This window comes from Leptosomus discolor, chromosome Z, assembly GCF_034619465.1.
Source record: "Leptosomus discolor isolate bLepDis1 chromosome Z, bLepDis1.hap2, whole genome shotgun sequence".
Classification (NCBI taxonomy): domain Eukaryota; kingdom Metazoa; phylum Chordata; class Aves; order Leptosomiformes; family Leptosomidae; genus Leptosomus; species Leptosomus discolor.
Genome location: NC_141419.1, coordinates 53,994,178 through 54,008,595, shown reverse-complemented (window position 1 = coordinate 54,008,595; position 14,418 = coordinate 53,994,178). Strand labels below are relative to the sequence as shown.

Genomic DNA, 14,418 nt, shown 5'->3' with positions numbered 1-14,418 from the left:
TCTGTAGAGGAAAGAAGAGCAGGATCTGAAAACAACTCATTTTTCAGCCTTAAAAAACCTGAGAAATTAGAGGAAAATATTATAAGATTGCTTTATAATGAGCAACATGAATCACTAACTTGTACCCAAACTTTCTTTTACCCACGTGGGTCTTTTAAAACAATGTAAATCTTCACTGAAGTGTTTAGGTTACAACTTTCTGTTTTGGTCTAAAAGCCACTTTCACTCATTCTTGATGTTATGAATGTATCTCTAAATTTTGCCTGCTTCAAGCTAAAACCTCCATTTCTAAAGCAGGTATAATACAAATACTGAAGACTGATGTTACCTAAGCCTCATATGACAATAAATATTTTGTCAGTCCAGTGTTATGGTGATCAGTGGGCTCCCTAATCATTCATTTAAAGTTGAACACATTTGCTACTTTCAACCTCTTGAGGTGGACAGTAGAGGGGGTGTTACATTCTCAGTTTCTCTCAGTATTCTGTTTAATCTATTCCTTGTCTTAGCAAAGTTAGGACTCTTCATTATAGGTATCTCAAACTTAGATAAACATTTAAATAATATTTAAATAATATTTAACTATAGCTGACCTGTACTCTGGAAATGAACCAGTCCTGTAAGAAACCAAAACAAAAATTAATCAGTCTTTATTCAACAGGAATATGTGCTCTACAATCACTAAATTTGAATTGCAGCCTAACTCAGTTTTCTTTTCTGTGCATGTGGTATTTTGTATTTTAGTGTGTTTTGTGGGTTTATTTGCTGGTTTTGATTTTTTTGTTAGTCATTGTTTTTTCACACATCTGTACATATAAAGCAGTGTCATTTAGGGAATGCTTTCCTGGTAGCTCTAGGATCAGGGTGAGAAGGACATACAGGGAAAGAATACATTGTTAATTTTATGATGAGGCAGAAATAAAAAAAAAAAAAAAAAAAAAAAAAAGGAAACAGAAACTTTGAATAAGTAAAATATTCTATTAATTACTAATTGAAACAAACAAAAATGCCCAGGCCATGATGTTGCCAGTCTTACAGTATATATTTCCTTAATGGATTTTAAAATCCTGTCACTGTTGGGTACATATTGTTCTGGATCATTTAATCAGTATGTGAGCTTCCCATAGGCTAGTATATTGTCTGTGGCTTGACATTTTTACAGTATTGGACACAAATTGTCCTCTAGATCTTCTTTAAAGTTCCCATTCTTTGGCTTTTGTAGATTATTACATTGCATCCCCTGAGCCCCTGAGAACCATTTCTCTGCCTCTACTGAGTTAATTTTTCTGATTCTCAGATACATGAATTTTGCTGGGATTTCTTACTGCTATATAGGTCATCCTTGCCTGAAAGTCTTGCTAATTTGCTGAGTCATCATCTTCTGGTAATTACTCTTTAATTGTCATTAGTTAGTAACAGTCACTAACCGATATCTAAATACGACTTGCCCCAGCTCACATGGTAGTGCCCACTTGGTGATCTATATGTGTGACAGACCATTAAGTATGACCAAGACTGCCAAAGGGGGGCTATGCAAGTTTCACTCACATGCTAACACTCTATCCTTGAAAAAATGAAGTTTTCCAGACACAATGCATCGGTCTTGTATTGCAAGTACTCATTTATTCAGAACATGTACTCTTCAGGATTTGCATGTCTGAAGGACAGTCTGATTTTATTGTCTTAAACAACCTGTTTTGCAGTTTTTATGTACGTGTCTTGAACAAATCTGTTTTACAGTGCAAGTGTTATGTATTAGCCCTAAAACCAGCCTGCTTTGCAGTACAGCCTGCTCCAAGGACAGAACAAGCCCTGCGAAGGTGGAACGGTGCTCCCTCCTTAGAGACAGGAGGGTGAAGCAGTGTTCTCCTTTCAGAAACTTTAGCTGGGTGATCAATAAGTGGGCTTCGACTGGAGCAGCTACCCAACCTCCCCTATCCAAACGGACAAACCCTGCAGAAGAGGGGTGTTTCTGGACTTGGGGAGGCCTGCTCCCTTACCTACAAGTGGAGACTGAACTTGTGAAGGTCCACTCCCTTATGTATAGTGGACAAAACCCCCCTGGAGCCACCAAAATATTGTATACTTAGCACGAAAAGCAAAATGAGGAGGGGATTAACATGAACAGGACTCATGAATATTAATGAAAAGGGACTAATTTGCTAATTTGCAGCCCTCCTCCTTATATCCTCCTTTTGACTCTAGAAAAGCTCCACTGCTAATTTTATTCTATGAAGGTCAAGCTAGTCCTGCAATTGGATTCCCAGGCATGCTGTTATTTTCAGTGTTTGATACAGTCTTGGGACCCAATTAGCAACACCTCAAAATTCTAAAGATGGTGGCAACACAAGCAATGAGTGTGCTGAAAGATTCAAGAGGAGGGGTACTTGTGTGTGTGTATGTGTATGTGTTAAGGGTCTTTTTAAAGAAGGCAGAGAGAGAAAGAGAAAAAGAGAAAGACACCAGGTGAGTGAGAAAGAGAATGAGAGTGAGAGTGTACAAGAGCAAAAAAGAATAGAGAGGCAGAGTGACAGCATGAAAGAGCAAGAACAAAAGGGAACAATAGAGTGAGAGAGTGAAAAACCAGAACTTTTGAGTGTGCAGTCTTGCTTAGAGGCATCACAAAATAGAGACACAACTGACCCATCCATATAATAGATGCAATGCAGTGGGAAACATCACAGAACAATAGAGCAAGTCATAATTATCACATCTCAAGCATATGTATCCGTACCCATTTTTCAAATATTTTATTTTTTTTTTCCTTTTTTAATGAAGGGGTTGCTGATTAATACTGTGACTGGATTCCCAAAAGACAGGCAATAAATAAGCAGCTCCAATTTTGTAGTAGTACTTTCCAGTTGGTCTTCACGCTGTCTGCGGGCTTTGATGTAGACATGCATAATTTCTTGACAACTTAATAAATGAGACTTCTGTATAAATTAGACCACAATATATAGCTAATATGCTCTGACAAGAAATCATGTTCTAAAATAAGCTAGAGATTAGATTTTACAGAAAGTGTTTTGTACTTAACATATATAAGTTAGAAAATTGGAAAATATTAGACTTTATTATAAATTTATTATCACATTGTTTCTAAAGTATTAGAAAATAAGCTAATTTTTATTTTCAAATACAATAGCTATGTTCCAAGTATATCCCTATATGTTTTTATTATGCTTACTGGTTATTAATAGTCACATTTCACCCATAGTAATTGTTTTGCCTAATTCATAACTGGTTTGGTGCAGAAAGTAAGGTACAAAATCTCATCCTGATTCTGAGAGTCTAAATCCTTATTTCCTTGCCATTCACTGTCAAGCACCAGAAATAAGGGCTTTACAGGAACACCAACTCAGAGTTGAAGAGGTAAAGCAATAAGACTTTTATTGACTTGGCACCTGCAATTCACAATTCCCTCTGCTAAACACTGATTTTTGTTTGAATAGGAAAGGAGGAATTATAATTCATATAAACCTGTCCATATTAACTCATCCTGGGAGGCAAATGAAAATGAAGTGGTGAGCAATGCCATCTTGTCAATACACAGAAATACTACGTTAATTCATTGAAGAGCTAGTAAGATGTCTCTATGGTCTTCCTCAATAAAAAGACAGGCAATAAACTCAGCAGGGCTCCTACCGAAATCAAAGGAAATGAGACTGCCCTCCCATGCATCAAGACTGAGTTTGCTCCTCAGTGTTGAGTGGCCTCACTGGCTAAAATATAATTAGCTCAAAGAAGACCCTTTGAAAGCAATGTCCATGACAACGTGTCCTTTAATATTAATTTGCTTTCCCTTTCATTCCATTTGAAAAGCAATAATTTTATGGGATATGGAAGTGAAAAGCAGAGAAAGACAAAGCAATGTTTTACGAAAAAAAACACTGGGATCATAGATAATGGGAACAGATAGAAAGTTCAGCTCTATTTGTGCTAAACAAAAAAGACAGAGCTACAAAGGTAACAGGAACGTCAACAGGAAATGTAAAAAGCAATAGTGTTTGGAGGAGAGCTTGACTTTAGTGTGTAACATGTTTACCGACCATCATATTGCATAACCTACATATGCTGTCTGTGCACTGACAGGAGAGGGCATTGCCAATAACCAAGTTTTGCTATAACCACCACTGGTGTGTTGATAAACATTTATCTAATGGTTCATGTATGCCAGTCCACCTTTTCAAAAGTATTACATAAATAGTGGATTCATTTGATTGTATCTGGTCTTATTTAATCAAGCAACATATCCTTTCAACTCTAATGGCAAAACGTGATCAGTACATAGAGCTTCTTATACATTACATTTAGACTTCAAACATTTATGGTGCTTCAATAAGCTTAAAATGAAAGCCTGAACTGTATGTGAGATTGGAAGAGTTTTCAACCATATCTAAACCCAGAATTGATCCATAGGCAAAGAAAATTAGTAGTTGTTATTGACTTTCATTGCTGTTTTCCATATTCTTTTCAATAAAGCCTTTCCACAGCTATACAGAAGTCTTGTACCAATGAATGATGTGTGATCAAATGCAAGATAAAGCAGGCTTATCTGCATAATACTAGCAGTATTTGCTTCAGTTTTATGGTAATTTCTTGTCACTTGCTCTGTATTAGGCAAACTCTCAGCCTGTGAACTCTTCCATAAACCTGCAGCAATCAAAAAATGCAGAAACACACTGAACCATAAATCAAATATTGGTAAAAAACCACTTCCTGTTTGTTCCCGGAATTCCAAAATAAATGTACATAATTTAAACCAGATCTCTAGTTCTTTCCAACTGCATTTTACTATAATACAACATGACAAAGGCAATGATTGCTGCAAAGGATAGCTAGATGAGAAATACTAAATACCTTCCTAACTATCTTCCAAGGTACTATTCCAAGCACTGATTAAGTGATCAAAGACAGCAAAGTAACAAGATTGCAATCCCTGGAGTAATTTATGTGTCAAATATTCTAGCTATCTAAAGCTAAGTCTCTCTGGCATCCATCTAACTGCTGGCTTTGCTGTCCAGGCTACATTTTCTTTATGCTGTGTGCTCCCACCATCTCCCTGCTACTCTACCCATCACACATTAGACATTGATCTGAGAAGCTGAGTACATTAACTCATCAGAAAGTTAACAGAACCAAAATGAGAAGGATAATTAGTATTTTAAAACTCTTCCAAACTGATGAGCAGCAAATAACTAGGCTACAAAACTCTGCCACAGAAAATCAGTGGCATAAAAAATTTGCCTGGTTACTAAGAGAAATGCATGCAGATCAGAAGTTTATGTTACCAATTTTTAAAATAATCCTTTTTAGTCTAGCTTAAATATATTTACTACAGCTCTTTCCTCGTGAGTCTTGCTTTAAAACATGGAACACTAGACACTCGGAAGGTGTGCTAGATACAGAAGTGTTCCTAAACTGCTAGTTCATTTGCTCTTTATTCTAGGAGATTTCTGCCAGCAGAACTCTGAATACCACAGAAACATCTGAATATGTCCCATGGAAAAGAACTATTTAATTCCCCAGATTTTTATTATCTCATCATCAGTTAAAAGGGAACTAACTGTCTTTGATGGAAAGGTCAAAAGCTTGGCTGAAAAATGTGGGGTAACAGTGGCATCTCGCTGTCTTTGCTACATGACTCTACCTTTTGTTTACTCAGGAGCTACTTGTTGAGTTTGGGGTCCATGATACATTTAAAAAAAAAAAAAAAAGAAAAGAAAAGAAAAAAAGAGCTGGAGAGTGTCGCGGTTGGGATGGGACACGACAAGAGTATATGTAAGAAGGCAGTCTTTGTTAAGTTACAAAAGCCAAGATGGCTGAGATGGCGCAGCAGAAAAAGCATACCCTTTTATAACCTTTCTTGTCTGTCCACTGGTTCATGCACTAAGTTTGCTAAAATGATTCGCTCAATAGCTCTGTCCATACGCCTCTATTCACATACTGATTGGCTGGAGCTCCTACTGTATTTCCCACTTCATCTACTGTTCTTTTGCCAAATTTCTGCTCTGTGGTATTCACTTGTTTAATCTCTTCTTGCTCAGTCTCTTATCACTTCCTCAAACCTGTTTACAACATTCTTCATCCACTTCTTTCATCTTCTCACAGGTATACTGGGATGCTGTCAAGGCCAACTTCATCTTCTTCAGTCAGGCTATCCCCGACAGGAGAGCTTTAATTAATGCTCCTTGAGTTTGTCAGGCTGTATGGTCTTGCTTATATTGATAAGCAAGATTATTTGCGCTTTCAGCAGCAGTTACTAATGGATGCTAAATCTTGAAATAAGGCACACAGACTTCTGTCTGCTAACAGAATTATTTGTGTAATACAACTGACCTGATAAAATACAAATAAATAAGAGTGGCTCACAACTGGCCTCTGACCTTAGGTCATACATCCAACATACTGTCACATAACATCCAACGTGCATATTATCAAAACTCTCCAAGTTTTTTAGTGCAAAGCAATCATGTGCAAATGACCAGGAATGGTTCCTGAATTACATTAACTCCTGAACAGTAGCCTGAACTACCTGTGAGAATGCTGACTATTACAGCCGAAAACATGACATTCTAACTGTTTAAAAGTATAGGCAGATGATTTCCAATAACTGCAAATGTTCTCTGCACTGTTCAGTTTGTAAGGACTGACGTCACTGTAGTGAACAGACTGGAAAGCAATTCTGCTCTACCCTAAGAATCTCTCAAATGTCAAAAAAAACCTATATGGAAAGAGTGAGAGTATCCACCAATGTTAAACTGAAACATAGGGATGGAAGAAGTGTATAGATTGGACAAATCACATTGTTTCCGTTTTGATTATTCTTCAACCTACACGTTAAAAGCAGATTTAGTCCATGTTAAAATTGTTGGAGTTTTTTATTATTATTGTCTTGAGACAGAAGAGGCATCAAAACTGTGATTACCTGTCAAATGTTTCTATTTCAAGACATACGCATTTTGCAACAGAAACCAAATCTGTAACAGAAAAAACTCAACCAGTACACAAGGCCTCAGAGGAAAAGAAGAAAGTGGAACATAATGTCATCCACTAAATAGTTTAACAACACACAGAAAAGTATCATCATGAAGGTATACTAATAGGGTATAATGCACGCTGCTGTGTGATGTCTATATGGAGAGATATGTCAAAGCATTACCACTGTAATACACGAGCATCCGATCAAAGTTTCTCAAAATCTCTGTTAAATAAGAAAACAGTCATTCAAGATCTAAAACATGAACAAAAACAACCTTTCCAGCATGACAGAGGATGCCAGTGGGCCCCAGAAACTCTCTTTAGTTAAAACAACAAGCTGTACAGCACCTGCTCGCAAAAGAAAACCATCTACATGTAATGGAGGAAGACTATATAAAAGGAGGCACCAATACCATTATCTACCCTTCTGGCCAACTCTTAAAAGACAGGAGTAGCTAATGTCTGAGGAGCTGAATTTTGACATAATATACATACATGACAAGAGCTCTTCAGGTACTCAAGTGGAGAAATACCTGGTCTCTGAATATCGGTCAAGCCCACAAAAAAAAATAGACAGTGCATGTCTTATCAGTCTAAAGTGGGACATGTTCAAAATGACATTAAAGCATAAGGTAGGCACAGATTTCAGCAACTTCTGGTCTGGGTGACATCTAAATAGGAATTTCATTTTGAACATGAGATTTAATACCTCCTTAAATCCCAAATTAGATACTTCATTCTAACAAAAAGAAAAAATTTACGTTAGACAACTGAAATAACTGAAATAATAGCTTAGGCCTAATCCTGGAGGCACCTCATCTCAGTTTGCATTTATGTTTCTGACCTACTTATGGTTGCAGTCTCACACAGAATCAACCCAAAGTCCCTAATCAGAAGATCCACATGCCAGTCACCTAAATCCTTTGAGTAACATGCTATAAGCATACCATAGGATAATGCCTCATTCAAGAGTCAGTGGCATGTGCTTCATATATATTTCATACGTAATCAGAGAAGGGAAAAATGACCCCCTCTCTTTATACATCATTCTAAGAGTTGCAGTATTTCCAAATAAGCTATAGACCAAAATGTTTAATCCCATACTTGTTATCCTCTAGGAAGATGCCCTTGGTCAGATGGAGGCATCCTCCAATGAAATTAAAAGCCCAAAGCAACAAATATTTCCAGTAAGATTTTATTTTAAGGCATATATGTAAATGTTTATAATTTTCTCCCATCTTCTCTTTGATACTACGAAAATTTGATACCTTTGTGGAACATATGAATATATAAATACATAGCAGACTGCACCTGGAAATGGTCAGACTCATAAGCATAAAAATTATATTTTATCTAAATTAATATATTTATCCACTGAAGCAGCCACTTTCTGTATTTTTCTGTTCGTTTAAAAGTAAAAGTTGTACTAGTTCTTTATTTTGCACTCAGTTATCTGTAAGCTTCAAGCTTCAAACTTAGGTGCAATTACTTATTTGTAATTGAGGAAATATTGCTGTTGAAAAATTAGTATACAGTAGGACAGAGGAAGCAGCACATTTTAAGCGTACTTGCAGAACAAACCTCAGGTTTCACTGTAACTGATAGAAAAGGCTCTGCAAAAGTAGAAAACAACCAATAAGCACAGAAGGTGAAAGTACTTTAACAGATTGCCATTATTAAAATCAAAGCCTTAAACAACTGTTAAGAATATCTATTTAAAATGAAGCCTTCATGCTATGTAACAAAGCAGAATTAAAAATTAAAGTCAAGACATCACTTGTTAGGTGAAATTGCTGTGCATCTAGTAGCCATGCAGTCAGCAGCCACCCAAGTCCCCCACCTTGGAACATGTGCAATGCAGATTGGAAACGAAGGGGGCTCTCCTCCTGTTGCTTTTCCAACCTGTGCCATTGACTGCTTGTATAGAGGAGAACAACAGTAGGTAATTAGTTTCAATTCAGCCTCACTGGGCAAATCATCCCACCTTCCACAAACCTTTTTGTTAGATGCAACTAATGGCATTATGTCTGCATTTTCTATGATGTGGATTTGAACAAGCCAAGCTAAATTATGACAGTGAAAGCAAGAGCAACTTTGAACTGTAAAATTTGAAAGAATCCATTAGGAAACATCCAGCATCATCGGAAAGACAAACTGACATAAATGTACTTCATCAGTTGCAAGAGCAATTTAATGTGTGGTGAAATACCAATTGTATTGCCAACAAGGCACAGGTGTATACCGCTTAACCAGCTAAAAATCTGATTGCGAGGAGACTGATGTTCACTCTGTAATCATCATATATTCATCCAATGTAACTCATTCCAACTGTCTCACACAGAGTAAAAAACTTCTAGAAATATGTGTTTGGGTAAATTCAAAATCATTTCCACTAAAACTGAGTGTCCTGGGTTTGGCTAGGATAGGGTTAATTTTCACAAGAAGATGGAATGGGGCACAGCCAGGACAGCCAAACTGAACTAGCCAAGGGGTATTCGATACCATACTGATGTCATGCTCAATATATAAGGGTGGAATGGCCAGGGGAGCATGCACAGCACTGGAAGGTGGTCCAGGTGGTAAGCCCTGGTGGCCAGCCGTTGCACTGTGTGTCACTTGCTGTATATATATTCAGTATTTCATTAGTATTGTTGTTATTATCATTGTTTCTTCTCTTCTTGTGTTTTTCCATTAAACTGCCCTTATCTTAACCCACAAGGTTTCACCTTTTTCTCCTAATTCTTCTCCCCACCCCACTGCCAGGAGGGAGGGTTGAGCAAGCGGCTGAGTGGTACCCTGTTCCCAGCTGGGCCTAAACCATGACAGTCCTTTTTAGCTCCCAACATGGGGCACAAAGGATTGAGATAATGGCAGATCGGACCAGAATGTGTTAAAACAGATTTGTTATATTAGATAAATAGTTGCTGGTCACACTGTTGGTTCATTTGTTCATGTGGTGGTGGTATGTAAATTCATACATGCACTACGTGCTCCCTGCAGTGATGTTTGTGATCTCTGGGAGACGGATCAGGACTATCATTTTGCTGTACTGGGTAATGTCAACTTATGATACGATTGCATCACTGTTCATGAGGTTAAGACAGTATTTCTATGTGGCGTTGCTGTCGTGCCCATTTGTCAGGTGCCTTCTCTCAGAGTTTGTTACTAATCACACCCAGTCCACAGGAAAGACAAGGGGAGATACTTTCTCCTACTCTTTGATCTCTCCTTTCTTCTTCAGGCTAATTATAGCAGCTTTTGAGAATTTTGAATACCCCCGGGATGCCCAAGCTAGCATGTTCTTATTGCTACGTCTCCAGAACATGTCCCAGGTCTTGTTTAGGTTATACAAAATTTTTTAAGAATACCACACAGAGATCTGCCCTGAGGCTGGATAATTATGAGTGGCAGGGTGTGTGGGAGACTACGGGCAAGTGCCTAGGACAATGGTCACCTCCAGTATTTTGGAATTTCACCCCTGAACAAATGCAAAATCCTCAAAAACTATTAAAATATTTGGAGAAGGTATGCCGTCACCCTGGCAATTCCAGAGAGACACAAACCACTGCAATGTACTGGGGCCTGACCCATGCCTACCGAGCCCTTTACAACACTATTCAGTGTCCTCAAGTGGAAGAGAAGGTCTCTGGACCTGAAAACAGACCAACAGGTACTACAGCTGACCCAGAGAACCAACCCATGCTGGTATCAGTTGCCCTTGTACAGAAGAAGAAATACACAAAGAAATCAGTTCATTTAATGAGGGATGAAAGTGAACCAGGGTCACCAGGAGAACAGGAGAAAGAGGCAGAATCAGAGGTAATCACCCAATCCCTATACCTGAGTGAGATGCAAGATATTTGAAATGATTTTGGCCACCATCCAGGTGAGCACATTGTCACCTGGCTGCTCCGATGCTGGGATAATGGGGCCAGTAGCTTGGAATTAGAGGGTAGGGAAGCCAAGCAGCTGGGCTCCCTGTCTAGGGAAGGGGGCATTGACAAGACGATTGGAAAGTGGACACAAGCCCTCAGCCTCTGGAAGTGGCTCCTGTCAGGCATGTAGATACCCCTTCAATGAAGGCATTACATGCCACCCAAGCAAGTGGACCACCATGCAGAGAGGTATCCACTACCTGAGGGAACTAGCTGTGTTGGAGGTGATGTATAATGATCTGGATAACAAGCAGTTACCCACAGATCCAGACGAAGTCTGATGCACACAACTCATGTGGCAGACGTTTCTCTGAAGTGCACTACCATCATATGCCAACTCATTGGCAGTAATGTCTTGGAAAGAAGGTGAGGGACAAACGGTGGACAAATTGCCTGGCCAACTCCAGCAATATGAAGGAAGTCTCTCTTCTTCCCTACAGGCTTGTGTCTCAGCCATGGAGAAACTGCCCCGCGAGTTCCAGCATTTCAAAAAGGGTATGTCCTACTCTCCACCTGTACGGGCTCATATCTCAGCTATTAGAAGCAGGCACTCTTCTGCTCAAGAGAGACGACACAGAAGGTACACACCAAGGCTACCCTGTGGTTTTACATATGTGACCACAGAGAGGACATGAGGAAGTGGGATGCAAAATCCACTTTGGTCCTAGCTGTACAGGTATGTGAGTTGCAGGGGAAAACCACCACAAAAGGGAATTCTTCCTGGAAAGATGCCACTCCGGTTTCTAGTGGAAAATTGCCCAGACAGGCTAGAAGGGCTGATCCTATGTCTGCTTCCCCTGAAGGCACTTCTAAGTCATTCTAATGAGAAGTCAGTGATTCTGAACAGGATTAGAGGGGCCCTGCCTCCAGCCAGCTGGAGGAAAGGGACAACCAAGTTTATTGGACTGTGTGGGTCTGATGGCCTGGCACATCAGACTCACAGGATTATAAGGCTCTAGTAGACACGGGTGCAAAATGTACCCTAATGCTGTCAAGTTATAGAGGGGCAGAACCCATCTGCATTGCTGGAGTGACAGGGGGATCCCAACAGCTAACTGTACTGGAAGCTGAGGTGAATCTAACTGGGAATGAGGGGCATAAACACCCCACTGTGACTGGCCCAGATGCTCTGCGCACCCTTGGCATAGACTACCTCAGGAGAGTGTATTTCAAGGATGCTAGAGGGTACCGGTGGGCCTTTGGTATAGCTGCGTTGGAGATGAAGGAAGTTGAAGAGTTGTCCACCTTGCCTGGTCTCTTGTAGGACCCTTCTGTGATTGGGTTGCTCTAGATTGAAGATCAACAGGTGCCAATCGCTAGCACAACGTTTCATCAGTGGCAATATTGCACCGACCGAGACTCTCTGACTCCCATCCATAAGCTGATTCATGAACTGGAGAGTCAAGGAGTGATCAGGAAAACTCATTCACCCTTTAACAGCCTGTGGTGGTTTGGTGTCTGGCAGGGTTTTGGCAAGGTTTTGGTAGTGGGGGATGGGGCTATGGAGATGGCTCCTTTAAGAGTCTTCGAGAAGCTCCCCCGGCTCCAATTTTGGACCCTGCTCTGGCCAAGGCCAGACCAATGGCGCCTCTGCCAATAACTATTTAAGAGTGAAATAAGTGCTTGATTGCATCTCTTTGTTCTGTTTGTGTTGGTGAGCGAAGGGGGATGGGAGAGAGACAACCCTGGGGACACCCAAGTCAGTGAGGAAGGAGGGGGGGAGCTGTGCCAGTGCAAAGATTCCCCTGTGGCCTGTGCTGGGGTGGCAAGCTGAGCCCCTGCAGCCCCTGGAGCCCAGCGGTGGCCCAGAGGTCGCCCTGCAGCCTGCGGAGGGCCCCAGGCCGGAGGGGCACGGACTGGGCCTGAAGCAGACTGCAACTCCGACTGCACTGGAGCAGCCCATCGGTGGGAGGGCGGCAGCCCCTGGAGGGACACACACTCAAGTTTTTTGTGGGGAGCTGCAGCCCCTCGGGAAGAAGTCATGTTGGAGTGGTTGGAGGAGGGCTGTCTACCGTGAGAGGGACTCCATGCTGGAGCAGGGGAGGACTGCAAGGACCTCTCTCTCTGAGGAGAGAGGAGCAGCAGAGACATCTTGTGCTGGACTGACTGCAATCCCCATTTCCTACCCCTCTGCACTGCTGGGCGGGAAGAGGGAGCAAAGCTGAGCCCAAGAAGACTGGAGGGGTGGGGGGGGGAGGTGTGTTGTATTTGAGATATGGTTGTATCTCTCATTCACCTTGATGGTGGTGGTTGTTTTGTATTAAACATTTGTTGTTAATCCCAAGTTGAGTCTGTCTTTTGGTCGTGACTATAACTGGTGAGTGAGCCCTCCCTGTCCTTTGCCTCGATCCACAAGACCTTTTGGTTGCATTGGGTAGGGGTGAGTGAGCAGCTGCTCTTTTGGAGCCAGATGGGTGGGCTCAAACCACGACACAGCCCCATATGTCCAGCGTAAAATTTTAATGGAGAATGGGGACTATCGTGGCCTGAATGAAATCATGCCACAGATGAGTGCTGCTGTGCCAGACATGCTAAAACTTCAATACAAACTGGAGTCGAAGGCAGCCAGGTGGTATGCTACAACTGATATTGCTAATACATTTTTCTCAATCCCTTTGGCAGTAGAGTGCAGGCCACAGTTTGTTTTCCCTTGCAGGGGCATCCAGTACACCTGGAATCGACTGCCCCAGGGGTGGAAACACAGTCCCACCATTTGCCATGGACTGATTCAGACTACACTGGGACAGGGTGAAGCTCAAGAACACCTGCAATACATTGATGACATCATCATATGGGGCTGTCACGGGTTGAGGCTGGGCCGGCCACTAACAGATGACAGATGCTCTATTAATCCCTCTCCCCTCCCAAAAGGGAAAAGGAGAGAGAGAACAAGGGAGAGAGATATTACAATTTGGAAAAGAAAACTAAAACAGCTTTAATGGAACAACAACAATAAAAGAAAAGATAATAATAAGAATGAGGAAATAATGAAATATATACAGTATGTACAAATAGATACAAAACCAATACCAAACCCAACTCCCCCCACCCTGATGAGATACGTCACCACTGACGCTACAGGGCTGGCACTGGGGCAGTCCCAGGCTGGACACGGCAGCAGACAGGGGTGGGATGTGGGAGCGGGACTCAAGCACTGGATTCAGGGATGCACGGATCAGGATCGACAACAGAAGAACAGACAGAGTCCTCCTCAGACGTCGGCCATCGAAGAAGAGAGATCGGCCCTCGTGATCCCTCAGCTTTATACTAAATATGACATATATGGGATGGAATACTCTGTTGGTCAGGCTTGGGTAACCTGTCAGGTTCGCTCCTCCCTGCAGGTACAACATTTTAGGTGGTTGAGACACTTTTTATTTACGGTACCCCAACATGGAGTACAAGATTTAGCAATGACCTTGGTCGCTATAAGAACAAGTATAAGCAAGGGCCTATCTGCATACCATTCCTTGGTACTGAATCAAAGAAAACTCAGTAACAA

General features: G+C 41.1%; 1 pseudogene; it reads left to right on the top strand.

The window, feature by feature from the left end:
- Window positions 1–10,263: 10,263 nt before the first annotated feature.
- On the top strand, window positions 10,264–11,875 carry LOC147413293 (uncharacterized; annotated as a pseudogene).
- Window positions 11,876–14,418: the final 2,543 nt, after the last annotated feature.